The sequence below is a fragment of the Salmo trutta genome, chromosome 32 (genome assembly GCF_901001165.1).
Source record: "Salmo trutta chromosome 32, fSalTru1.1, whole genome shotgun sequence".
In the NCBI taxonomy this organism is placed as follows: Eukaryota; Metazoa; Chordata; class Actinopteri; order Salmoniformes; family Salmonidae; genus Salmo; species Salmo trutta.
The window spans coordinates 10,965,327-10,991,106 of record NC_042988.1 but is presented as its reverse complement, the minus strand read 5'-3'; positions in this window follow the sequence as shown (position 1 = coordinate 10,991,106).

Below are 25,780 nucleotides of genomic sequence, written 5' to 3'. Positions count from 1 at the left end.
TGGATGGGGCAGCTGGGCCTGCTTGTAACTCATTCTTATTCAGATGGCGAAATTGAGGATCTTGGGACGATCTGCACCTGCAATCACACAGCCGTCATCATACGTTTTGAGTCCTGATACCTTTTCTAACGTGGAACTACCAAACAGCCCCTGGCTTATGTAGTCGTGTCTCTCCTGTTGTAACTAAACTTTTGATTGGAATACAGAAAGCACTGCAGTACTCCTAATAACACACATAATAAATGCAAGCCTCAAGGTGCTTACACCTAAAAACATAGACTAGAACGAACAAAAGTTCCCAAACGTTTCTAAGCTCCATACCACAGTGGAAAAAAAGAGCAGAGGTAGAGGTAGAAAGATGAGGGGTACAGCACAGTGTATGCAAGGACAGTGTTGATAAATGATTGTAATGCATTATGCCTCAAACTACTGCTTCATTATTTCACCTGTCTGACACGTTGTTGCATAATTTATGTTCTGTTGTTGCCGTGGCTCCTAGGGTAAGTAGATGGGAGGAGGAGGGGAGGGAGGGGGTAGGGAGGATGATGGAGAAGGGAGAAGAGGGGAGGGTGAGGAGTGAGAAGGGGTGTGAGGCTCTGACTGACACCTCCGGGGAAGATGTGTACAAGGAGTAAACTGTGCTCATGCATATATTAGTTGTATGTAATCATGACTGTTAGTGGTTGTCTCATTGAGATAGAGGATTCTAGATGGATATAACACATTTCAGCATGGACATGGCCATTGAGGGTTTCCACCATTTTAAAGTAGTCAACGGGGTGGGGATTCCAATGGGTTGGGAGCGAACAGCCAATGATCGGAGCATTGTCGTCTTCTTCAAATTGGGTTACCTAAGCTTATGCCGGACATACACTACACGATTTCGCCACAGATTTTCCAAGTTTTTGCCGTCCCAGATTAATTTTAATGATTGGAGTGAACTCCTATGAACTTGGGCTAGGATCAGGGACTTGCGTAGTTTCAATGGGTCAAGGATGCACCGATGAAGGCTGTTCTGTTCTCCAGACCCATGTCGGATGTCCCTATAATTTTTGGACGTCAGACATTTTGGTTGTGCATCTTCTAGTATGAGCACTGCTACAACGTGACTCCAACCACCCTAGTCATGGACTGTTCTCTCTGCTACCGCATGGCAAGCAGTACCAGAGCACCAAGTCTTGGTCCAAGAGGCTTTTAAACAGATTCTATCCCCAAGCCATAAGACTCCTGAACATCTAATTAAATGGCTAGCCAGACTATTTGCATTGCCCCCCCCTTTTTACACTGCTTCTACTCTCTGTTATTATCTATGCATAGTCACTTTAATAACTCTACCTACATGTACATATTACCTCAATTACCTCGACTAACCGGTGCCCCCTCACATTGACTCTGTACTGGTACGCCCTGTATATAGCCACGCTATTGTTATTTTACTGCTGCTCTTTAATTATTTGTTACTTTTATTTATCTATTTTATTCAGGTATTTTTCTCAAAACTGCATTGTTGGTTAAGGGCTTGTAAGTAAGCGTTTCACTGTATTCGGCGCATGTGACAAATACAATTTGATTTGATTGGGCAAGGACTGCTGCCAATAGCCAATGAGCATTCAGCATGTGAGACCAAAACAATGATGGCGAAGAGGAAAGCAACAACAACACTCACCTGTGTGGATCGATGTGATGGAAGACAGATTGGTGGAGTTGTGGAGAGAACGCAACTGCCTTTTCAAAGGGGGAGTTCTTAATTGTTTATGTTATAATTATGTTCTAGAAGGGTCCAGACACTTTCTCAATGGGTGAGTTCTTAATTGTTTATGTTATATGTCATGCTCTAGAAGGGTCCAGACACTTTTTTATGATTTGGCTTGTTTTTGAGAAACTTACCCCAGCTGTGATTCACTTCCTCATTGCTAGTATTAGGCCACCCAAAATACATGAAAAAATAAGGTCATTTTAGAAACGGACACGCTCTCAGTATAGTGATGTAGGTCTTTGGACATTGTACACATTAAATTGTGTCATTCTGAACTTCCGCAACATTATAATCCAGGGCAGAGCGCTGGGACAGGACAGCCCCAACTCATACATCCGAAGCATCAGCCTCCACCACAAACTGACGGGACGGGTCAGGATGAACAAATATGGGAGCAGTTGTGAAGAGGTGCTTGAGGTCCCGGGAACGCCCGGTCAGCAGCTGGGAACCATGTGAAGAGAACCTTGGGAGAGGTGAGAGCAGACAGGGTGGAAGCCAGGATAAAGTGGCAATAGAAGTTGGCAAATCCCAGGAAACGTTGCAGCTGCACTCTGGACATAGGCTGGGCCCAATCCACCACCGCTCTCACCTTCCTACATTCCCTGCAGCGATGATGTAACTAAGGAAGGGGATGGTAGAGCGATGGAATTCGCATTTCTCTGCTTTCATAAAAAGCTGCATCTCCAGGAGGTGCTGGAGGACCTGTCGGACGTGGAGCACGTGTTCTTGGGCTGAGTGGGAGAAAACAAGGATGTCATCGAGGTAGACTAAAACGAACCGGTTAAACATGTCGAGGAGAACATCATTAACCAAGGGCCTGGAACACGGCAGGGGCATTGGTAAGTCCAAATGGCATGACCAGGTATTCGTAGTGGCCGCAGGCCATGTTAAAGGCAGTCTTCCACTCATCCCCTTCATGTATCTGCACCAGATTGTAGGTGTTCTACAGGTCCAAATTGGAGATAACAAAGGCCCCCTGGAGCGGCTCAAAGGCCGATGCGATAAGTGATAGCGGGTAGCGGTTTTTCACTGTGATCTCATTGAGGCCCCGGGAGTTGATGCACGGGCGCGGGGTATGTCCTTCTTCTCCACAAAGAAGAATCCTGCGCCAGCGGGGGAGGCAGAAGGACGGATACACCATTCAGCTTGGGAGTCCTCTACGTACAGTTGAAGTCGGAAGTTTACATACACCTTAGACAAATACATTTAAACTTAGTTATTCACAATTCCTGACATGTAATCCTAGTAACAATTCCCTGTCTGAGGTCAGTTAGGATCACCACTTTATTTTAAGAATGTGAAATGTCAGAATAATAGTTGAGAGAATGATTTATTTCAGCTTTTATTTCACATTCCCAGTGGGTCAGAAGTTTACATACACTCAATTAGTATTTGGTAGCGTTGCCTTTAAATGTTTAAACTTGGGTCAAACATTTCGGGTAGCCTTCCACAAGCTTCTCACAATAAGTTGGGTGAATTTTGGCCCATTCCTCCTGACAGAGCTGGTGTACCTTAGTCAGGTTTGTAGGCCTCCTTGCTCGCACACGCTTTTTCAGTTCTGCCCACAAATGTTCTATAGGATAGAGTTCAGGGCTTTGTGATGGCCACTCCAATACCTTGACTTTGTTGTCCTTAAGCCATTTTGCCACAACTTTGGAAGTATGCTTGGGTCATTGTCCATTTGGAAGACCCATTTGCGACCAAGCCTTAACCTCCTGACTGTAGTCTTGAGATGTTGTTTCAATATATCGACATAATTTTCCTCCCTCATGATGCCATCTATTTTGTAAAGTGCACCAGTCCCTTCTGCAGCAAAGCACCCCCACAACATGATGCTGCCACCCCCGTGCTTCATGGTTGGGATGGTGTTCTTCGGCTTGCAAGCATCCCCCTTTTCCTCCAAACATAAAGACGGTCATTATGGCCAAACAGTTCTATTTTTGTTTCATCAGACTAGAGGACATTTCTCCAAAAAGTACAATCTTTGTCCCCATGTGCAGTTTCAAACCATAGTCTGGCTTTACTTACGGCGGTTTTGGAGCAGTGGCTTCTTCCTTGCTGAGCGGCCTTTCAGGTTATGTCAATATAGGACTCATTTTAATGTGGATATAGATACTTTTGTACCTGTTTCCTCCAGCATCTTCACAAGGTCCTTTGAGTGTTGTTCTGAGATTAATTTGCACTTTTCGCACCAGAGTACGTTCATCTCTAGGAGACAGAACACGTCTCCTTCCTTAGCGGTATGACGGCTGCATGGTCCGATGGTGTTTATACTTGCGTACAATTGTTTGTACAGATGAACGTGGTACCTTCAGGCGTTTGGAAATTGGTCTTGGCTGATTTCTTTTGATTTTCCCATGATGTCAAGCGAAGAGGCACAGAGTTTGAAGGTAGGCCTTGAAATACATCCACAGGTACACTTCCAATTGACTCAGATAATGTCAATTAGCCTATCAGAAGCTTCTAAAGCCATGACAAACTTTTCTGGAATTTTCCAAGCTGTTTAAAGGCACAGTCAACTTAGTGTATGTAAACTTCTGACCCACTGGAATTGTGATACAGTGAATTATAAGTGAAATAATCTGTCTGTAAACAATTGTTGGAAAAATGACTTGTGTCATGTACAAAGTAGATGTCCTAACCAACTTGCCAAAACTATAGTTTGTTAACAAGAAATTTGTGGAGTGGTTGAAAAATGAGTTTTAATGACTCCAACCTAAGTGTATGTAAACTTCCGACTTCAACTGTAGGTCTCCGGACCCGACAGAGAGTACAATCATCCCCGAGGTGGTGTGGTGCCTGGAAGAAGTTCGATCCCCCTGTCATAGGGTCGGCGCGGAGGAAGTGAAGTGGCCCGGCCTTACTCCAAACCTCCTGGAGGTCCTGGTACTATGATGTGATTGTGTCACTGGAGCCAAGATAATCCCAATATCGCGGGAACGTAATGTGACTTAATCAGCACAAATTGGATTGCCTGGCTGTGGTTCCTTGACACTCGTAGGTTGATGGGAGTGGTATTGTGAGTGACGCGGCCTATAGAGCGCCCGTCCAGCGCTCTAACGTCCATGGGAATGGAGAGGGGCTGAGTGGGGATGCCCAGCACACACACCAGGGTAGCGTCCAAAAAACTCTCATCGGCCCCAGAGTCGATGAGTACCCGGAGCGATTTTGACTGGTTCCCCCACAGCAGGATGGCATAGAAAGGGGTTCGATTAAGGGGAGAGGAAAAGTTATCCGTATGACCCACCAATGTACTCGCCCCTTCTTGATGAGCCTGGGTTTTTAATGGGCAGGTAGCTACGAAATGTCCCGTAGCTCCACAATATAGACAGCTCTGGGTGTGAAGTCGGCGTAAGCACTCAACTGGAGACTTCGGGGGCGAGGTGGGAATCGAGGATGAATGAGGGTGACGGCACAGATTCCTTCTCCCTCCTACGTTCTCAAAGCTACCCATCAATCTGGATGGTCAAGAGTATGAGGGAGTCAAGGTCCATGGGCAGCTTCCGGGCTGCGAGCTCATCTTTGATCACCTTCGATATTCCGTGAAGGAACATGTCGAACAATGCTTCCGGGTTCCAGGCAGTCTCAGCCTCCAACGTGCGAAAATCCACCACGTAGTCTGCCGCACTATGGGAGTCTTGAATTAGCTGGAGCAGCTTACGAGCAGCCTCTCTCCCGGACAACAGAGAATCAAACACCTTCCGAACTTCCACCACAAACTCCTCCAGACTGAGGCAGACAGTGGACTGTTGCTCCCACACCGCCGTGGCCCAGGCGAGTGCCCTCCCGGACATCAGCATTATGATGTACACTATCCTCGAACGGTCCGAGCGGAACGAAGAAGGCTGCAGCTCGAAAATGAGGGCGCACTGGGAGAAAGCCCGGCAGGTTCCGGAATCTCCAGCGTAGCTCTCCGGAGGAAGTAAGCGTGATTCTCGGGCCACTGGGGTAGGCTGGGAGATTATGGTTGTGACTTGCTGCCCAGTGGGGAATCCGCGGAATTGCTCCAGCAATGTATCGAACGCCTGGTCATGGATTTCGGCAAGGATATGGAGTAAGACATAAGACATTCCATGAACTCCTCGTGTCTTCCAATGGTGGCTCCTTGAAGGGAGACAGCATTGTGGAGCTGGTCTGAGTCTGCTGGGTTAGTCATGGCTAGTTCGTACTATCAGAACTCAGGATAAGACCCAGATGGAGACAGCTAGAGTCACAGATGTTTATTGACCCAAACAGGGGGCAGGCAAAAGACAGGTCAAAGGCAGGCAGAGTTCCATAATCCAGGGCAGAGTCAATAAACTACAGAACAGCAGGCAGGCTCTGGGTCAGGACAGGCAGAGTTTCGTAAACGGGTCAGAGTCAGGCAAGTACAGAACGGCAGGCAGGCTCGGGTTCAGGGCAGGCAGAATGGTCAGAACCGGGGAAACTAGGAAACAGAACTTGAGAAAGTAGGGAGATGGGAGATGGGAAAACACGCTGGTAAGACCTGAAAAGACAAGACGAACTGGCAACAGACAAACAGAGGACACAGGTATAAATACACAGTGGATAATGAGGAAGATAGGCGACACCTGGAGGGGGGTGGAGACAGGTGACACTGTGTATGTGTGCCATTCAGAGGGTGAATGGGCAAGAAAAAGTTTAAAGTGCCTTTGACAGTGGTATGGTCTTAGTTCCAGGTGTACCGGTTTGTGTCAAAAACTGCAACACTGCTGGGTTTTTCACACTCAACAGTTTCCTGTGTATGTCAAGAATAGTCCACCACCCAAAGGACATCCAGCCAACTTGACACAACTGTGAGAAGCATTGGAGTCAACATGACCCAGCATCCCTGTGGTACACTTTGGACACCTTGTAGAGTCCATGCCCCGATGAATTGAGGCTGTTCTGAGGGCAAAAGGTGCAACTCAATAAATGTTTGGTATACTCAGTGTATTTAGCCTAATGGGGAATTGATAGATACTAACAATCAAAGGGCAAACCATTCAATAAATGCACACAAATTGGTGCAGAGATTGCATTCTGGAGAGAGACGTGCCTTGTGCATCTTAACCACACTCCCCTTCTTTTTGGACTGTGCCATCCCCGTGGCCTCTGTAATGGATTAGTCCACTGAGACAGGCGCGAATTAGACAGGTGTCTCGTGTGCCATTACAAAAGATATATATTTGCGACTGCTCGACTAAAACAATCAACAGCCTATCGACCAGACAATCGACTAGTCGACTAACACACACGCACGCACACACACACACACACACACACACACACACACACACACACACACACACACACACACACACACACACACACACACACACACACATACACACACACACACACACACACACACAGAGCCTGGATGTGTACAGAAGCAGAGTCATATATTTAGCCAAATATATGGTTCTGTACCAAAGTATGTGTGTATTCTTTGGTTCTATATTTGGTGAAGTGTGTGTGTATTATTCATTTATTTGATTTGCTGGAGATATGCTGGGGCAACTCTGTCTGATGGCATAATGCGGCTTTATTTCTATATCATGGTTGAACTAATGTTGCTAAGGCATTATGTAAAAGAATGGTAATTTTAAAAGCCATTACTTGATGTCTCTCTCTAAGTCTCGATTGATATCCAAGATATCCAAGATATTCGCTGCTTATCGAATAGCCTGCAGACATCCTTTATTCACATTACAAACTATTGTACTAACTGTACGATCTCACAAAATATTGAATATATCCTGAAGGATGACTGAGTATCTTTCCACAGCTCCGACATTATGTTATGAAAATAAACAAATCAGAAATATCCGCCATCCCTGGTGTTTGTACTAATGAGTTAGCAGTAGATGATGACATTGTGACTGTCAAAGATGCCTTGATTCAGACAAGGGAATGAGTATCTACTCTTGTCTTTCAACTCTCTTCCATTTGTGTGTGTGTGTGTGTTCGTTCGTGCTTGCGTGTGAGGCGTGTCTGTGTTTTATAAAAGAAATTGGCGGTGTAAGTGAATGTTTTATGTTTTGGTAATTTAACACTCTGACCCCTTTTTAAGCATTCCAGTTTTTTTGTACAATCCTATTTTGTGCTTGTTTAAATAAATGGAGCGTAATTCTATGTTAAAACTATTTAAATCTAGTTTGAGAGGTGATCTGTTAGGGTGTTTCCATTCTCTCTCTTTTTACCGTCTCCCTCAGACATTTGAAATTCAAATAGGCTTAATTTCCATATCATGGTTGATCTGATGTTGCTAAGGCAGTATGTAAAAGGATGGTAATTTTTCAAAGCCATTACTTGATGTCTCTCTCTAAGTCTCGATTGATATCCAAGTGGTCTATTCCTATATGACACACACACACACACACACACACACACACACACACACACACACACACACACACACACACACACACACACACACACACACACACACACACACACACACACTGAGCCTGGATGTGTACAGATTTGTAAGTCGCTCTGGATAAGAGCGTCTGCTAAATGACTTAAATGTAAATGTAAATGTACAGAAGCAGAGTCATATATTTAGCCAAATATATGGTTCTGTACCAAAGTATGTGTGTATTCTTTGGTTCTATGTTTGGTGAAGTGTGTGTGTATTATTAATTTATTTGATTTGCTGGAGATGTGCCGGGGCAACTCTGTCTGATGGCATAATACGGTGGAATGGCTTTCATCTGCAGATCTGCTATAGCTTTCTCTTCAGCTGATGAACATTTGAGTAACCGCTGCTTATCGAATAGCCTGCAGACGTTCTTCATTCACATTACAAACTATAGTACTAACTGTACGATCTCACAAAATATTGAATATATCCTGAGGGATGACTGAGTATCTTTCCACAGCTCCGACATTATGTTATGAAAATTCACAAATCAGAAATATCCGCCATCCCTGGTGTTTATACTAATGAGTTAGCAGTAGGGAGAGCAGAACTGTAGTCATTGTGTGAAGACTGTCTGAAAATCCCAGTAAATAATGTGACTCTGTTACATGTTGCCAAGTAACATGAGATTAATGCATTTTAATAAGGCTTTTCCCACACATCGTGTTTTCTACTCGAGCTGCGAAGGCCTCTTCTAGCAAAGTAAGGCTCCTCCTGTCAAGAGCTGATCAATAAGTCTTGGAGCTGTGTAGCCTCTGCCGAGTCCCCAACAACCGGATCTTCCGGTTTACAGGGGAAATGGAAAAAGCCTGTGATGCAACTTCCGCTTTTGGATGTTAACAATGCGACACACAAACTTAACTCCTCCTCCACATTTACTGGATTGGTTGAACAATGCAGAAGAGAACCTCCACCAACAGTTTTTTTCTTCTTCTCGTCAAGACCAGTATGTAGGGGATCTAGTTTCAGGTGTTTCTTTTACGCCTGCTACGCTAGGTTAGGAGCTGTGGAACAGTAGTGGAACGACTTGGCTAATTACCTCTTTAGATGAAGTGAGGTTTGTGGGGGATGCAACCTGGCTGACATGACGTCTAATGAGTCAGCCCACAGCTCTCTGTTTTCTAACCACAATGGGTTGGGATGGCAAGGTCTATTCCCAATTAGTGTGGGATAACTTGGCTTGTATTATTGGACAAGGGCAGCCTAAATGGTAGATGATGAAAATTGTGACCGTCAATGATGCCTTGATTCAGACAAGGGAAAGACTATCTACTCTTCCCTTTCAACTCTCTTCCATTTGTGTGTGTGTGTGTGTTCAAATCAAATCAAATGTATTTGTCACATACACATGGTTAGCAGGTGTTAATGCAAGTGTAGTGAAATGCTTGTGCTTCTAGTTCTGACCATGCAGTAATATCTAACAAGTAATATAACCTAACAATTTCACAACAACTACCTTATACACACAAGTGTAAAGGAATGAATACGAATATGTACATACAAATATATAAATGAGTGTTCGTTCGTGCTTGCATGTGTGTGTCTGTGGTGTGTCTGTGTTTTATTTTAAAAAATGGCGGCGTAAGTGAATGTTTTATGTTTTGGTAATTTAACACTCCGACCCCTTTTTAAGCATTCCAGCTTTATTGTACAATCCTATTTTGTGCTTGTTTAAATAAATGGAGCGTAATTCTATGTTAAAACTATTTAAATCTAGTTTGAGAGGTGATCTGTTAGGGTGTTTCCATTCTCTCTCTTTTTACCGTCTCCCTCACACATTTGAAATTCAAATAGGCTTAATTTCCATATCATGGTTGATCTGATGTTGCTAAGGCAGTATGTAAAAGGATGGTAATTTTTCAAAGCCATTACTTGATGTCTCTCTCTAAGTCTCAATTGATATCCAAGTGGTCTATTCCTGTATGACACACACACACACACACACACACACACACACACACACACACACACACACACACACACACACACACACACACACACACACACACACACACACACACACACACACACAGAGCCTGGATGTGTACAGAAGCAGAGTCATATATTTAGCCAAATATTTGGTTCTGTACCAAAGTATGTGTGTATTCTTTGGTTCTATGTTTGGTGAAGTGTGTGTGTATTATTTATTTGATTTGCTGGACATATGCCGGGTCAACTCTGTCTGTTGGCATAATACGGCTTAATTTCCATATCATGGTTGATCTAATGTTGCTAAGGCAGTATGTAAAAGAATGGTCATTTTAAAAGCCATTACTTGATGTCTCTCTCTAAGTCTCGATTGACATCCAAGTGGTCTATTCCTATATGAAAATGTAGTGTTAATGCACATGGAGACCCTTCATAAAAGTTGTATTTGACAATGTGTAAAAGCCGGGATGAAAGACTCTTTAAAAGGGATGAAGACTCTGGGAGATTCTCAATTGGACAAAAGTCTGTCCTCTCCTGGACTCCTGCATCCTCCGTGACCCGGAACTGAAGTCTGCTCATCTCCTAGATTACCTACTTCAGGTAGTTTTAAACAACTAATAAAAAAAATTCCCTTCACATTACACATTTATTTGGGGATTCCACTCCTCTAAACGTAATTAAATGCACCAATTTGTAAGTCGCTCTGGATAAGAGCGTCTGCCAAATGACGTAAATGTAAATGTAATTTGCCTGATGACGCGCGAGTGGAGAAGGAGAGGCTCATTTCATACAAGCGCATTTTTTCCCATGTTTCCACGAGGACAGAGGAGAGAGGTGATAGGAGTTGAGCACAACCAATTGAGGTTGTTTCGCTCTTTAAAAGGGAACAGTTGACTCATATAGGGGCACCTGGTTTGATTGACAAGCTCAACTTTGGACGTTAGATGCATGTAGGCTGTAGGCCTCTGAAATCACACGTCAGCTCTCCATTCCAGAGGCTTACTGAGAGCCTTTTAAGTTTTCCTCTACTTTCTGAGAGACAGTTGTCAGCTCAGACATGATCCCACTGGCTGTCTTCTCACAATCACTTCTTAGGAGGAAGGCCCGTGTAGAGCTCAATGGCAAGGGAAAGAGAGAGAAAGAGAGCCAGAGAGAGACAAAGTGATTGAAAGAGAGAGAGAGAGAATATCCGTGGCTTACAGAGAACTCCTGAATTTGTTCCAATCTCTGTCATTATTTTACTGTACGGTGAGAAGTAAACAACTCTCATAAAACCTCAGTCTGCATTGATTCACAAACATCACAGGGAAATGGTGCAAGTTTATGAGGTATTAAGCAGAACATGGATGTGAATAGATTCTATGGATGTGAACTGTTGTGCAGTTAAAGATCAAGGCATCATATTTCTGGCTGGAAACTTCAGATTTGATGCTTTATGCTTAATTTCTTTCATGCCTTGAATTTGATATTGATTGATGAAACTGCTCTTGGAGTGTGAACATCTGCAATGGATGTTTGTTAATCAGTGTTTTCTTCAAAAGAAAGCTTGGTCTCACATTGACATGGGATATGATGGTTATCCATTATATAAAAGTGTAAGGGATGGTTTGAAATCTACAGAACGGTTACCTAGATGAAAATGAGGGAGAGTCATGCTTTTTCAATTTCAGTCAAGGGGAGGGTTTAGTATTTTTTTAAATCTAGTCCAGGGGAGGGTCATGTAATTTGTAATTGATGTAATTTCAATATTTCTCAGTGTTTTAGAATGAGTTGCTTATTAGGCTATATATCGATGTGTGCCGGATGCCGCCCCTCAGCTCTGATTCTACTCTGGGCGCACAATGTCAAGTACGCCTATAGGCTATTTAGTGTGATCTCAATCAAATGATCCATAGCCTATAGTCTATAGGCTACGAAGTGCATGCTAGGAGAAGCACAGAGCAAAGTAATATTTCTAGTAAAAAAAAGAAAATCAACAATATGTTTCTTGCCCATCAGAGTTGTTGACCTCACAATATGCCAGATTCAAGTAACTTCCATTGTGGTGCTGAAACTTGAAGCAGCAGCCACAGCACAATTAACCCGAAATGAACAGCTCATGGTGCTGAAAGTAGGAAATTCGAGTAGGCATAATTCATTTAAACCGTCTTCGTTTTAATTTAACAAGAGGGCTTTGTGTTGGAGCCTATTTATTCATATTTAAGCAATACGAGGTAGGCCTACCTTTTTGACAGACTGAATTAGGCTATAGACTGCTAAATCCATAGATTTCTCGGTCAATTACTCCACCCACCATGCACTTTAAATAGCCTACCTCCATGTCAGTGAAGTGCTGTTAAGTTAAAACCAAGACTCGAATTGAGGGGGTATGAGAGGGTATTCCATAGGCCTACCTTTTATTAAAGAAAATGACAAAAAGCACAGGTCTACCCCTTGTCAGCTTAGGATTTGGAATAAAATAAAAAGGATTTGATTATATGAAGTGATCTATAACAGCGCTTTGGTCCACAATGCTTTATGCTAGAAACAAGCTGTAAAATATCCTATCCGGGAAAGACGTGACACCGATGCATATGGGGATAAGATTGTTTAGTTTCTTTGACATTCAGAGGCTGAGCTACTACTTTCTATAGCCAAGGAGACAAAAAAAGGGGCTTTGCTTGGGAAGAAATCTAATTCTCTCACTATCAATTGATTAAGCTATTCACTTTCTGTACAATAGAAGATGTGGAAAGGTAAGCCTAACTTTTGAAAGTACCATGCTCAGATTCCTAATGATGTCCCAGATTAAATGATCTGCAAACTGGGACAGTTTCACTGCAAACTGGGACAGTTTCACTGCAAACTGGGACAGTTTCACTGCAAACAAGACACACTGATTTAAAATTAGAAAAACTTGATAAGATGAACACATAAGCTTATCTCTCTGTTCATTCTTAGCCTGCAATTTCAGTTATTTGTGTGGTATTAAAAAAGTATATAAAATGATGCATAATTGACATTTTTATAAAAGGCCATATTCTCTCAGACCTGCAAACACAATGATAGTCACGCACTGCTTTTACTATAAAGATGATCTTTCCACCCCACTCTTGTCCACGGTGGTCTGCAAACCGACAACCTTCTGGCCCGCAACCCTGTGCGTTATCAAAATTCCTGCGTTGCCATGTAATGTGTACAGGACAAAGAACAGTTTCTAAAACTGCATATCTAAGGCTCTGGTCTGTCCAAGAAGTGAAGGAAAATGGTAGGCATGTTTTCTGCTATCAACTTTATGTTGTAATTACTTTTTTGGGTTCAAGGGAGGGTCACTATTTTTTTTTCAAGCGTTCAGGGAAGTTTTAGGGAAAATATGTTTTGCTGAAGGGAGGGCCATCCCTTATTATAAATAATGTTCACTTCCTAAATGATAGATGAGGAGAGTTGTGAATAAATGGGATGTTGCAGGGCATGAGCATGAGGCTGATGTTTGCTGATGTTATGAAAACAGAGAGGCGAAGAGGAGAATCACCCCAGAAAAAGAGAGAGATGGTGAGAATAGACGAAGAGTTATATCATTGTTATTGCTTTAGTGTGCATGGAGCCTGGAGATAATGATTAGAGTGACAGGAGAGTAGAGGCAGACGTTTGTTGTAGACAGACAGAGAGAGAGACAGACAGACAGACAGACAGACAGACAGACAGACAGACAGACAGACAGACAGACAGACAGACAGACAGACAGACAGACTAGCTGTTGGGGTATTCTGCTGATTTCAATAATTGCAGTGAGGATTCTGTGCTGGATGACAGATGCAATGCTGGCCAAATGCTTATATATTTATAACAGAACAAAGGAAAAATATCACTAGCTGATATTACTCTGGCTGTCAGAGTTCAGGCTGAAGTGTCATGTTGGATCAAACAGGGACATCAAAGGCTGGGTTCTGTCAATCATGTCCTTTAAGTGTTTCGCGGGAGGGGCACACGAGTTATCTGGGATTAACCTCTACAGGATCCTACAGGATCGGTGTCCCGACCTCGGGACGGTTGAGCTAACGTAGGCTAATGCGATTAACATGAGGTTGTAAATAACAAGTCCATTTCCCAGGACATAGACAGCCAGAGTGATATTAGCTGGTGATAATTTCCCTTTGTTCTTTTATAAATATTTAAACATTTGGATAACATGCCATCTGTCTACCAGAATACCCCAACAGGTAGTCTGTCTGTCTGTCTTTCTGTCTACAACAAAAGTCTACCTCTCCTCTCATTCCCTCGATTCATTATCTCCAGGCTCCATGCACAGTAAAGCAATGCAGCCGCTTTTATCTCAATATCAAATAATTTCTGGGTAACAATGCTGTAATTGTTTTCATTTAAAATGGTAAAAGAAAAGAAAAAAAATAGCTTCTCAGCAAATTTTGCTAAGACTGTCTTGAAGTGGTCTATTTATTTCACCTTTATTTAACCAGGTAGGCTAGTTGAGAACAAGTTCTCATTTGCAACTGCGACCTGGCCAAGATAAAGCGTAGCAATTCGACACATACAACAACACAGAGTTACACATGGAATAAACAAAACATACAGTCAATAATACAGTAGAACAAAAGAAAACAAAAAGTCTATATACAGTGAGTGCAAATGAGGTAAGTTAAGGCAATAAATAGGCCATGGTGGCGAAGTAATTACAATATAGCAATTAAACATTGGAATGGTAGATGTTTAGAAGATGAATGTGCAAGTAGAGATACTGGGGTGCAAAGGAACAAGATAAATAAATAAATACAGTATGGGGATGAGGTAGGTAGATAGATGTTTATAGATCTGTTTACAGATGGGATATGTACAGGTGCAGTGATCTGTGAGCTGCTCTGACAGCTGGTACTTAAAGCTAGTGAGGGAGATATGAGTCTCCAGCTTCAGAGATTTTTGCAGTTCGTTCCAGTCATTGGCAGCAGAGAACTGGAAGGAAAGGCGGCCAAATCAGGAATTGGCTTTGGGGGTGACCAGTGAGATATACCTGCTGGAGCGCATGCTACGAGTGGGTGCTGCTATGGTGACCAGTGAGCTGAGATAAGACGGGGCTTTACCTAGCAGAGACTTGTAGATAACCTGTAGCCAGTGGATTTGGCGACGAGTATGAAGCGAGGGCCAACCAACGAGAGCGTGCAGGTCGCAATGGTGGGTAGTGTATGGGGCTTTGGTGACAAAACGGATGGCACTGTGATAGACTGCATCCAGTTTGTTGAGTAGAGTGTTTGGAGGCTATTTTATAGATGACATCACCGAAGTCAAGGATCGGAAGGATGGTCAGTTTTACGAGGGTGTGTTTGGCAGCATAAGTGAAGGATGCTTTGTTTGAAGCCGATTATAGCTCTACTATTCTTAGGTAGCAAAATGACTTTTGCTTCCCTCTAGGCCTAGGAGCACACATTTCTACTAGGCTTGAATTGAGAATATGGCCAATAAGAGTGGAAATATCGTCCGCTATTATCCTCAGTAATTTTCCATCCAAGTTGTCAGACCCTGGTGGCTTGTCATTGTTGACAAGAATTTTCGACAACAATCATTTCTTTTACTTCTTCTACATGCACTTTACGGAATTCAAAATTACAATGCTTGTCTTTCATAATTTGGTCAGATATACTTGGATGTGTATTGTCAGCGTTTGTTTCTGGCAAGTCATGACTAAGTTTGCTATCTTGCCATTGGAAAAATAGCATTTTTTCTGTCATTTATCGTAGGAGTAGGCACTGCGGCCACAGACACAGGTACCCCCAGTAATGAAGGTCCCGGAAGATCAGTCTCCAGGACAGCAAATCTATTTGTTGTTTGCATTCACTCCGGGCCTCTCGTTGGGAGTGTAGACTGCTTTGCGGGAGGCCACTGTCTTCGGCATCCATGGCTCGTGACATGCGACCATCGTTGATTGCCATGCTCCTGTTGCTGTGCTCCTTCGACTCCACTACCAGATGGGGGAGCTCCGGGCAACACCAGACAGTCGGAAAACGACAAACGACAAGGTGGAGATGCATCCAACAAGCGCAAACACCGTCCAGCCTCCGGCGTAGAAAAGGTTAACATTCCACTCTGTGTTTTCCCTAATTTCTTACGTAGGCTGGCGACCTGCATGATCAAGGAAGCCACCTCAAGCCTTTAATCCACGGCAAGCAAACAATTTCTGCATTGGAACTCTGAGTGATCCGGTTTGTCCCAAAACAAAGAGTAGTAGATAGAGCTCCTACAGAGCTGGAACCTTTCATGTATTTCTCCGGACAAGGAGGGATCCATTGCAAAACTCATCTGGGAATAACTTTGTTAGCTTAATGGCTAGCCGCATAGCGGCGCTGTCAAGCAGGTTTCAACCTGTCTGTTAAGCTGGATTCCGGGACAAGAGATAGCGGTCCTAGCTATAAGAGCTTGGATTTCTGTTGGACAACATCTTTAAGTTAAATAATTTTGTAGTACTATCATTCATGGTTTTCTGTTACACCAATAATATTATGCATTACAGTAACATAGCCATTGCTATTCTACATGTGTTTATTGAGATGTGTAGACGGAGACAATGTGATTGAACACAGCTCCAGCCCTATCCATATCTGTAGTATGTAGTCCCATCCTGTTGTTTTGCTAGCGGTAGACATGACTGACAGAACCAGGCATTTAATATCACTGCTGAGTCACGCTGTAGCAAGTGACAGACACTGCAAGGTCTGTTGAAACATATAGCCTCAGGAGCCAATACACACAGGCAGACTGGCACACACACACACACACACACACACACACACACACACACACACACACACACACACACACACACACACACACACACACACACACACACACACACACAGGCACAGAGAAAGAGAGGATGGAGGAAAGGAAAAGGATGGAGGAAAGCAAGCAAGGGAGGTGTGGAGAAGAGTGGAGTATGTGTATTAGACCATAACATTAAGCGAGTGTGGTGTGTTATTAGGTGTGACATGTTGATTCTATGTGCTACCTCTGTAGTGGCAGGGCCCAGCGGTGAGCCTGAGGCCCCACTGAGAGAGAGAGAGACAGACAAGCTCTGAGACAGACTGCAGGGCTGGACAGGGGCACACGGAAGAGGAAGTTAGTCTCACACCATGCCCTTTATATCCACACACTCCTTAGGGGGGTGATCCAAAATGGTCCGCTGAAGAAAGGGTTTCGAGGCGTAAGAAATGCCAGGTGTAAAGGTGTTGTTATGAAGTGATAAAGAGCTAGTCTCCTTCAAATCACTTCCTTCTCTTACTAGAAGATAAAAACATATTTCTGATGGCATGGATTCAGATAAACACACTCGCTCTCTTTATCTTAATTATCTGAAAGCTTAAGTGACCAGTCATTGACATTAGATTTGGCATCATTTGAATGTCTTTTAATGGTGCAATAAATGTCACCACATTTTTCTAATAACTTAAGTAAGTCATTATTCACCACTAATGTCCTGCTTCATTATATGTCATTTAAATCATTTTTAAGTTGTCAAAGTGACTGTTTTGACCTCAGACTCTCCAAACGGTTTCTGCTGCTGTCATAATGATGAGAGGGAATCTAATGAAATCTGTCTGACCCCTGAGCTGGAGAGAAACTCCAGGCCATTTTTATTTTTACTTCTGACTGTGAATCAGACACGGTCGCCTGAGAGGATTGACCATGCTGAAGTTCAGTTCTTCCATGACGATAGTTTGTGTGTGTGTGTGTTTATCTGTGTGTGTGTGTATGGGTGTGATCAAAGTCCTCTGTCAACACCTAGAAAGCGATGTATCTTTGATGTATCTTTGAACATGAAACATCTTAAGGGAATCTACCCAAGTGTGGACAAACACATAGGGTCCACTGACACCCATAAACATGACAGACTGACTGGACCACTGTAAACTCACATGAGATTCATATTCCATAAAAATATAGAGGTGAAGTGTGAGTTGTTCTCTCTGTGTATGTGTGTGTGTGTGTGTGTGTGTGTGTGTGTGTGTGTGTGTGTGTGTGTGTGTGTGTGTGTGTGTGTGTGTGTGTGTGTGTGTGTTTGTGTCTGTGTCTTCTGTAAGCACACCTCCCCCGTCCCTTAGCCGAGTGCTCTCCAGCTGAGCCTTCAGCAATAATTTATATAATTGTCAAAACCACTTGTGAGGGATTTGTGAGAAGGTCAGAGATGGAAGAGAAAGAAACAAAGAGAAAATGGAACTCTGTCTGCCGCCTTTATAGGAGTATCGATCAGAGCCTGTGAATGGTTTAGAGCTACTGAAGGAGAGGTTCCAGTGCTTTTCTCCATTTTCTGAAGTGCTTACTGATGAGAGGCTTCGTACTAATAAGCCACACACACACGCGCGCACACACACACACACACACACACACACACATTTGAGTCATTTGGCAGACACTCTTATCCAGAGCTAGGCGGGAAAACCACATATCTCAGTCATACTAAGTACATTTTTCCTCAATAAAGTAGCAATCAGCAAATTCAGAGCTAGTTAGGGGGGAAAAAAGTAAAGTGTGAATGTTAGTTCACGAAAGGGGGGGGGGGTGAGGAGGGGATGTGAGGGGGTGGGGTGGTATGGGATTATTTAAGATACTCTTTGAAGAGGAAGGGTTTCAGATGTTTCAGGAGATGGGTAGGGACTCTACTTTCCCAGCTTCAGTAGGAAGCTGGTTCCACCATTTGGGTGCCAGGACAGAGAAGAGCTTTGAACAGAGTACTTGGGTTGTAGGGTTTGAGCATAGCCTGAAGGTAGGGAGGGGCAGTTCCTCTTGCTGCTCTGTAGGTAAGTACCATGGTCTTGTAGTGGATGCAAGCTTCTACTGGAAGCCAGTAGGGTGTGTGTGGAGGAGTGGGGTGACATGGGAGAACTTGTGGCGGTTGAACACCAAGTGGGCTGCAGCGTTTTGGATAAGTTGCAGGGGTTTGATGGCACAAGTGAGGAGCCCAGCCAACAACGAGTTGCAGCAGTCCAGACAGGAGATGAAAGTGCCCTGAGTAGGACCTGCTCAGCTTCCTGAGTGAAGAAGGGTCATGTTCTACGGATATTGTAGAGCATGAACCTGCAGGAGCGTGTCACTTCTTTGATGTTTGCAGAAAACGACAGAGAAGGGGACACCGTGGAATTGTCAAATGTGATGGAGAGGTCTTGGAGTGGGCAGCACTTCCCCGGGAGGAAGAGCAGTAACTATTTTGTCGAGATGGAGCTTGAGGTGGTGGGCCGACATCCAAGCCGAGAGATCTGCCAGGCACCAGATGCTACCGGGGTGTCAGAAGGGGGGAAGGAGAAAAGTAGTTGTGTGTCATCCACATAGCAATGATAGGAGAGACCATATGAGGGTATGACCGAGCTGAGTGACTTGGTGTATAGAGCAAAAAGGAAAGGGCCTAGAACTGAGCCCTGGGGGACACTAGTGGTTGGAGTATGTGGTGCAGACACAGATCCTCTCCACATCACATGGTAGGAGCGGCCTGCCAGGTAGGATGCAATCCAAGAGTGTACAGAGCCTGACGCCCAGACCTGAGAGGCTGGAGAGGAGGATCTGATGGTTTATGAAGGCAGTAGATAGATCTAGGAGGATAAGGACAGAGGAGAGAGAGTCAGCTATGGCAGTGCGGAGAGCCTCCGTGACAAAGAGGAGAGCAGTCTCGGTTGAGTGACCCGTTTTGAAGCCTGACTGGGTCAAGAAGATTGTTCTGAGAGAGATAGCGAGAGAGTTGATCATAGACAGCACGCCAAGTGTTTTGGAAAGAAAAGAAAGAAGGGATACCTGTCTGTAGGTTTTGACGTCAGAGGGGGCGGTTTCTTGAGGAGGGGAGCAACTCTGGCAAATTTTAAGTCAGAGGGGACACAAGCAGTGGTTAGGAATGAGTTGATGAGGGAAGTTAGGATTGGGAGAAGATCTCCAGAGATGGTGTGGAGAAGGGAGGAGGGGATGGGGCGTCCTGACCTCACTTGTCACAGGATTTCATCCGGAGAGAGAAGGGGGAAAGAGGTCAAGGCGCAGGGTAGTTCTCTGTGAGTGGGATCAGTGGACTCAATAGGCTGAGTGAATGAGGAGCGGATGTCGCCAACCTTCTTTTCAAAGTGATTGACAAAGTCGTCCGCAGAGAGGAAGGAGGGAGGGGGAGGAGGTGGAGGATTATGGAGGGATGAGGTGAAAAATTGTTTCCTAGGTTTAGAGGCAGAAGCTTGAATTTTAGAGTAATAGAAAGTGACTTTAGCAGCAGATACAGAGGAAGAGAAGGTAGAAATAAGCAAATGAAAGGACAATAGGGCCGATGGAAGTTTAGTTTTCCTCAATTTTTGCTCAGCTGCCTGCAGCCCTTTTCCGTAAGCTCGCAAAAAGTCACTCAGCTACTGAGCAGGAGGGGGCCGGGAGGAAAGGGGACTTTGCGAGCCATAGGATGCGGAAAGGGAGGAGAGTCGAGTCGAAGAGGCAGACTCAGGAGACAGGAGGGAGAACGATTTAGCAGAAGGAGAGATGATAGGATGGAAGAGGAGAGAGTAGTGGGAGAGAGAGAGCAAAGATTGCGACAGCGCATGGGCATCTGGGTAGGGACTGAGTGGGTAGGGTTGGAGGAGAGGGAGAGAAAAGGAAACAAAGTAGTGATCAGAGACCTGGACGGGGTTTGCAGTGAGATTAGTAGGCGAAAAACCTCTAGTAAAGTCAGTGGTGTATAGTACTTAAGTAAAAATACTTTAAAGTACTACTTAAGTTGTTTTTGTGGTAGCTGTCCTTTACTTTCCTATTTTTTATTTTTGACAACTTTTACTTTTACTTCGCTACATTCCTATAGAAAATAATGTACTTTGTACTCCATACCTTTTACCTGAAATCCAAAAGTACTCGTTACATTTTGAAGGCTTAGCAGGGCAGGAACATGGTCAAAATCACACATGGTCAAATTCAGACACTTATCAAGATAACACATGGTCATCCCTTCTGCCTCTGATCTGGCGGACTCACTAAACACACATGCATCTTTTGTAAATGATGTCTGAGTGTTGGAGTGTGCCAATGGCTATCCCATACATTTAAAAAACAAGAAAATGGTGCCACGTGCTTTCCTTAATAGAAGGAATTTAAAGTATATTTTAGCAATTACGTTTACTTTTGATACTTAAGTATATTTAGAACCAAATACTTTTAGACTTTTACTCAAGTAGTATTTTACTGGGTGACTTTTACTTTTACTTGAGTAACTTTCTATTAAGGTATCTATACTTTTACTCAAGTATGACAATTGGGTACTTATTCCATCACTTAGTAAAGTTGAGGTCAAGCGTATTGCCTGCCTTGTGAGTGGAAAGGGATTGGGAAAGTGTGAGGTCAAAAATGGTACGGAGGGGAAAGATAGAGTTGGAAAGAAATGAATTGAAGAAAAATGTTGGGAGGTTGAAGTCGCCCAATATGAAGAGCAGCGATCTATCATCAGGAAGTAAGCTTATCAAGGTGTCAAGTTAATTGAGGAACTCTCTAAGGGCACCTGGTGGGTGATAGATTGAGTGGAAAAGTGACCGTGACAGCATGGCATTTTAATAAAGAGATGGACAGGTGAGTGAGGGAGAAAAGAGAACATCTCCAAACACACACACACACACACACACATGTTAAAACACATGCTTGCAGACAGTAATGTTAACAGCCCATCCACACACATAAACAGATTAATACCCACTGAGTCGAAGAATCACCTGTCACTACAATTTCTCTCCCCTCCCTTCAAACCAGGCTGGCATTTGTAATCAGAAATGACAACTGATGCATTTTAATCTGGAGGCGAAAGAAATGCACACCTGTTTAGGTGAGGTGCTGGCTAGCGGAGTAGAACACCAGAAAAAGAAAAGGAGAGCTGCACACTAGGAGCTCAGATGCAATAATTGAATAACCTGATAACCAACGTTTCGACAGACACCCTGATGAAGACAGCTTGTCTGTTGAAATGTTTGATATTAGGTTATTACATTATTTCATCTGAGCTCCTAAAGTGTGCGGCTCTCCTTTTCTTTTTCAACCGATGCATTTTAAACATCGAGCGTAGCGTTGCTGTGTGGGCCCTTTTTACCGTAACTTGTCATTCTACAAATCCTGCTGGGTGACGTGGTGGATGGGAAAATTCTGCATCATCAACCCCCCTTTGGGAGCAGCGCTCCACTGTGACAACATAACAACCGTAACAGCTGCATGTAAGCCATAGTGGTCCTTTCTATGTCACTATCTCACTATAGGCCCTGAATAGCCTTCAGTATTGGGCCACGCCTTCACTATGAAATAGCCAAGGGTTTTTCTTTGTATTAATTTAAGCCTACTCTCCATTATTCAGTGAAAAGGGAAACATTAATCACATGAAGATGTGAGTGAGGATACAGCAGTAGTGGTGGGTGGGTAAAATCACTGGGGGAAGCGAAGACAGGAAAAAAATCCTTATTACAACCTACAGTGCCTTCAAGCTCTGTCAAGTTGGTTTTTGATAATTGCTAGACAGCCATTTTCAAGTCTTGCCATAGATTTTCAAGCCGACTTAAGTCAAAACTGTAACTAGGGCACTCAGGGTCATTCAGTGTCCTCTTGGTAAGCAACTCCAGTGTATAGGATTGTATAGGAGTTGAACAATACTCACTAATCGTTGAACTGTGATGACAATGGCCCAGTCATCTTGAACCACGCGCCAGGTTTAAACCGCCACGAAATTCCTTAATGATTCAAATTATTGCACAACTTGCAATACGTTAGTCCAATATGATCCACTATTGATAGTGACCCTCAGGAACAACCACACTAACGTGACAGAGGAAAGAAAGGTAGACAAACGATATAATGGAATGGTTCAAAATTGAAGGAAACTAAGACTGAAGTGAAAGATTGAAATGTATGTGGGTATTACTGATGGTTGCTAACAAAAGTAGCTAATATTTACACAATAGAAATTGTAATTATTTTTTCAAGTCTGGAGATATTATTAAAACATTCTAAAGCGCATAAATCAAGTCGGTAGTTTCAGCGCTAAATTGTAATTTGCACATGGCTTCCCATAGGCTACAGCTTGAATCTCCACATTTCATCCCTGAAAGTTACCGCGGCCAAACAATTTCAATTCTGCATAACGGGACAGCGTTGCATAGAAAGGGGCATAAACACCTGTCATGTTGATATGTTTTTCAGTTTGCTGAAATTTGACTGGTTTCACATGTCTCAAGGGTTCATAAGGTAAAATAGATCTAAAACAAGTCATTTATATTTACAATTCCCTCATCCAAATGAATTACTCATTTACCTAGCTCTTATCAATAGCTCTTAGATATGTATGGAGGTTGGTGTTATTTCAAACGGGGGAAAATGAAGGAAGATGTTTTCCACTTGGAACTGACAGGTTGCTTGAACTTATAAAGGTGGTGGAATTATTAGGGAATTAAGTCAAGGTCAGAATACACATAACTGTAGACACACCTCTGCCACACCTCCATTTCATTGATCTCTACCCAAAACGAATAGCTTGCTGGCACATGGTTTACCCATGGTTAAGTTCAAAGGTTATAATACGCACAGAGAGAAAATCACAGAAAAAGGGAATAGTTCCATTTAAGAGCGCTTAACTCAGATCTAAATTCCATTTCTATAGATTATATAGGCTGAGTCTATGCTTAGTCTAACACAGTGACAACTTAAAGATACCAAAAGCGATTTAGTCCACTCAATGTAAGCTAAATATCATGTGCCTTTCCTTGGTACTGATGTGGGTGTGTGCGCGTGTGTGGAAAAAACATGGTGACTCATAGGAATGCCAATACAATCCTCCTCTCTTTCATGTTGCCAAAACAGTCTGACTGTCATACAAATCAAATCAAATTGTATTTGTCACATACACATGGTTATCAGATGTTAATGCGAGTGTAGCGAAACGCTTGTGCTTCTAGTTCCGACCATGCAGGAATATCTAACAAGTAATCTAACCTAATGATTTCACAACAACTACCTTATACACACAAGTGTAAAGGAATGAATAAGAATATGTACATAAAAATATATGAATGAGTGATGGCCGAACGGCATAGGCAAGCTGCAGTAGATGGTATAGAGTACAGTATATACATATGAGATGAGTAATGTAGGGTATGTAAACGTTATATAAAGTGGCATTGTTTAAAGTGGCTAGTGACACAATTATTACATCAAGATGGTAAGATACAGTAGATGGTATAGAGTACAGTATATACATATGAGATGAGTAATGTAGGGTATGTAAACATTATATAAAGTGGCATTGTTTAAAAAATGTAAATACAAAATATAAAACAACTAGTTCCGCATCTCGAAATGGATGGAGGCAAATCGTTGTTCTGGATCGGTCGAAAAGAGATGCTGGCCCATGTTGACTCCAATGATTCCCACACTTGTGTCAAGTTGGCTGGATGTCCTTTGGGTGGTGGACCATTCTTGATACACACGGAAAACTGTTGAGCGTGAAAAACCCAGCAGTGTTGCAGTTCTTAAGACACTCAAAACGGTGTTCCTGGCACTTACTACCATACCCCGTTCAAAGGCACATTCACCCTCTGAATGGCACACATTGACAATCCATGTCTAAATTGTCTCAAGGCTTAAAAATCCTTCATTAACCTGTCTCCTCCCCTTCATCTACACTGATGGAAGTGGATTTAATGAGTGACATCAATAAGGGATCATAGCTTTCACCTGGATTCACCTGGTCAGTCTATGTCATGGAAAGAGCAGGTGTTCTTAAGGTTTTGTATACTCAGTATATACTGTACCAGTCAGTCTAGCATGATTGGTTGCATGGAGTCAGGTCAGTGCTGGCATCATGATCTTTTCGATGAATTCATGCATGGATAGTGTGGCTGAAAAAAATAGAAGACTGAAGGAAAAATTGGGGACAAAGAGAGAGGAAATATGGGGAAAATATAATGTAATAATAATATATGCCATGAAGCAGATGCTTTTCTCGAAAGCAACTAACAGTCATACGTGGATCAATTTCACGAATGGGTGGTCCCGGGAATCAAACCCATTATGCTGGCATTACAAGCGTCTTGCTCTACCAACTGAGCTACTGTTTTGCATCAACAGCTAAATTACAAGAAGAATGAAAACATTTCCCTGAAAATGACTAATTGAGGCTTCCCCGTCTTAGGCGGTTGACGTTAATCATCATGAGCCCAGCTGGACTGAGACTGAGACTGAAATCAGGGAAATCGCTGACAGATTCTCATTGTGTTTTCCTACGCTCAGATGGCTGCTTTTAATAACGTTTTATCAGCCCGTACTGATACACACAAATCCACAAAGCACAATAAAAGACAGGCCCCCTGCCGCATACCGTATCGCTCTGCCTCTATTTTGAGAAACGACCGGCTCGTGAAATATTTGTGACCAACCACGCATGGAAGGAAACAACCAGGGAATATGGCCTTAAAAGCAATGTGTTTTCCAAAGCCTCATGGAAGTTCTGGAGAAAATGAGGATCAATTCTCTTGAATAAGATGAAAATACTGCAAACACTTTCCCTGTAATCATGGGTAATTTGAGTTATTGGCTACAATGACGATGATGATCAGGATTGTTTTATGTGAAGTGCACCAAATGCATGTGAGAGGAGGGCAGTTTATGTGATTCTTGGATATACAGTGGGGAGAACAAGTATTTGATACACTGCCGATTTTGCAGGTTTTCCT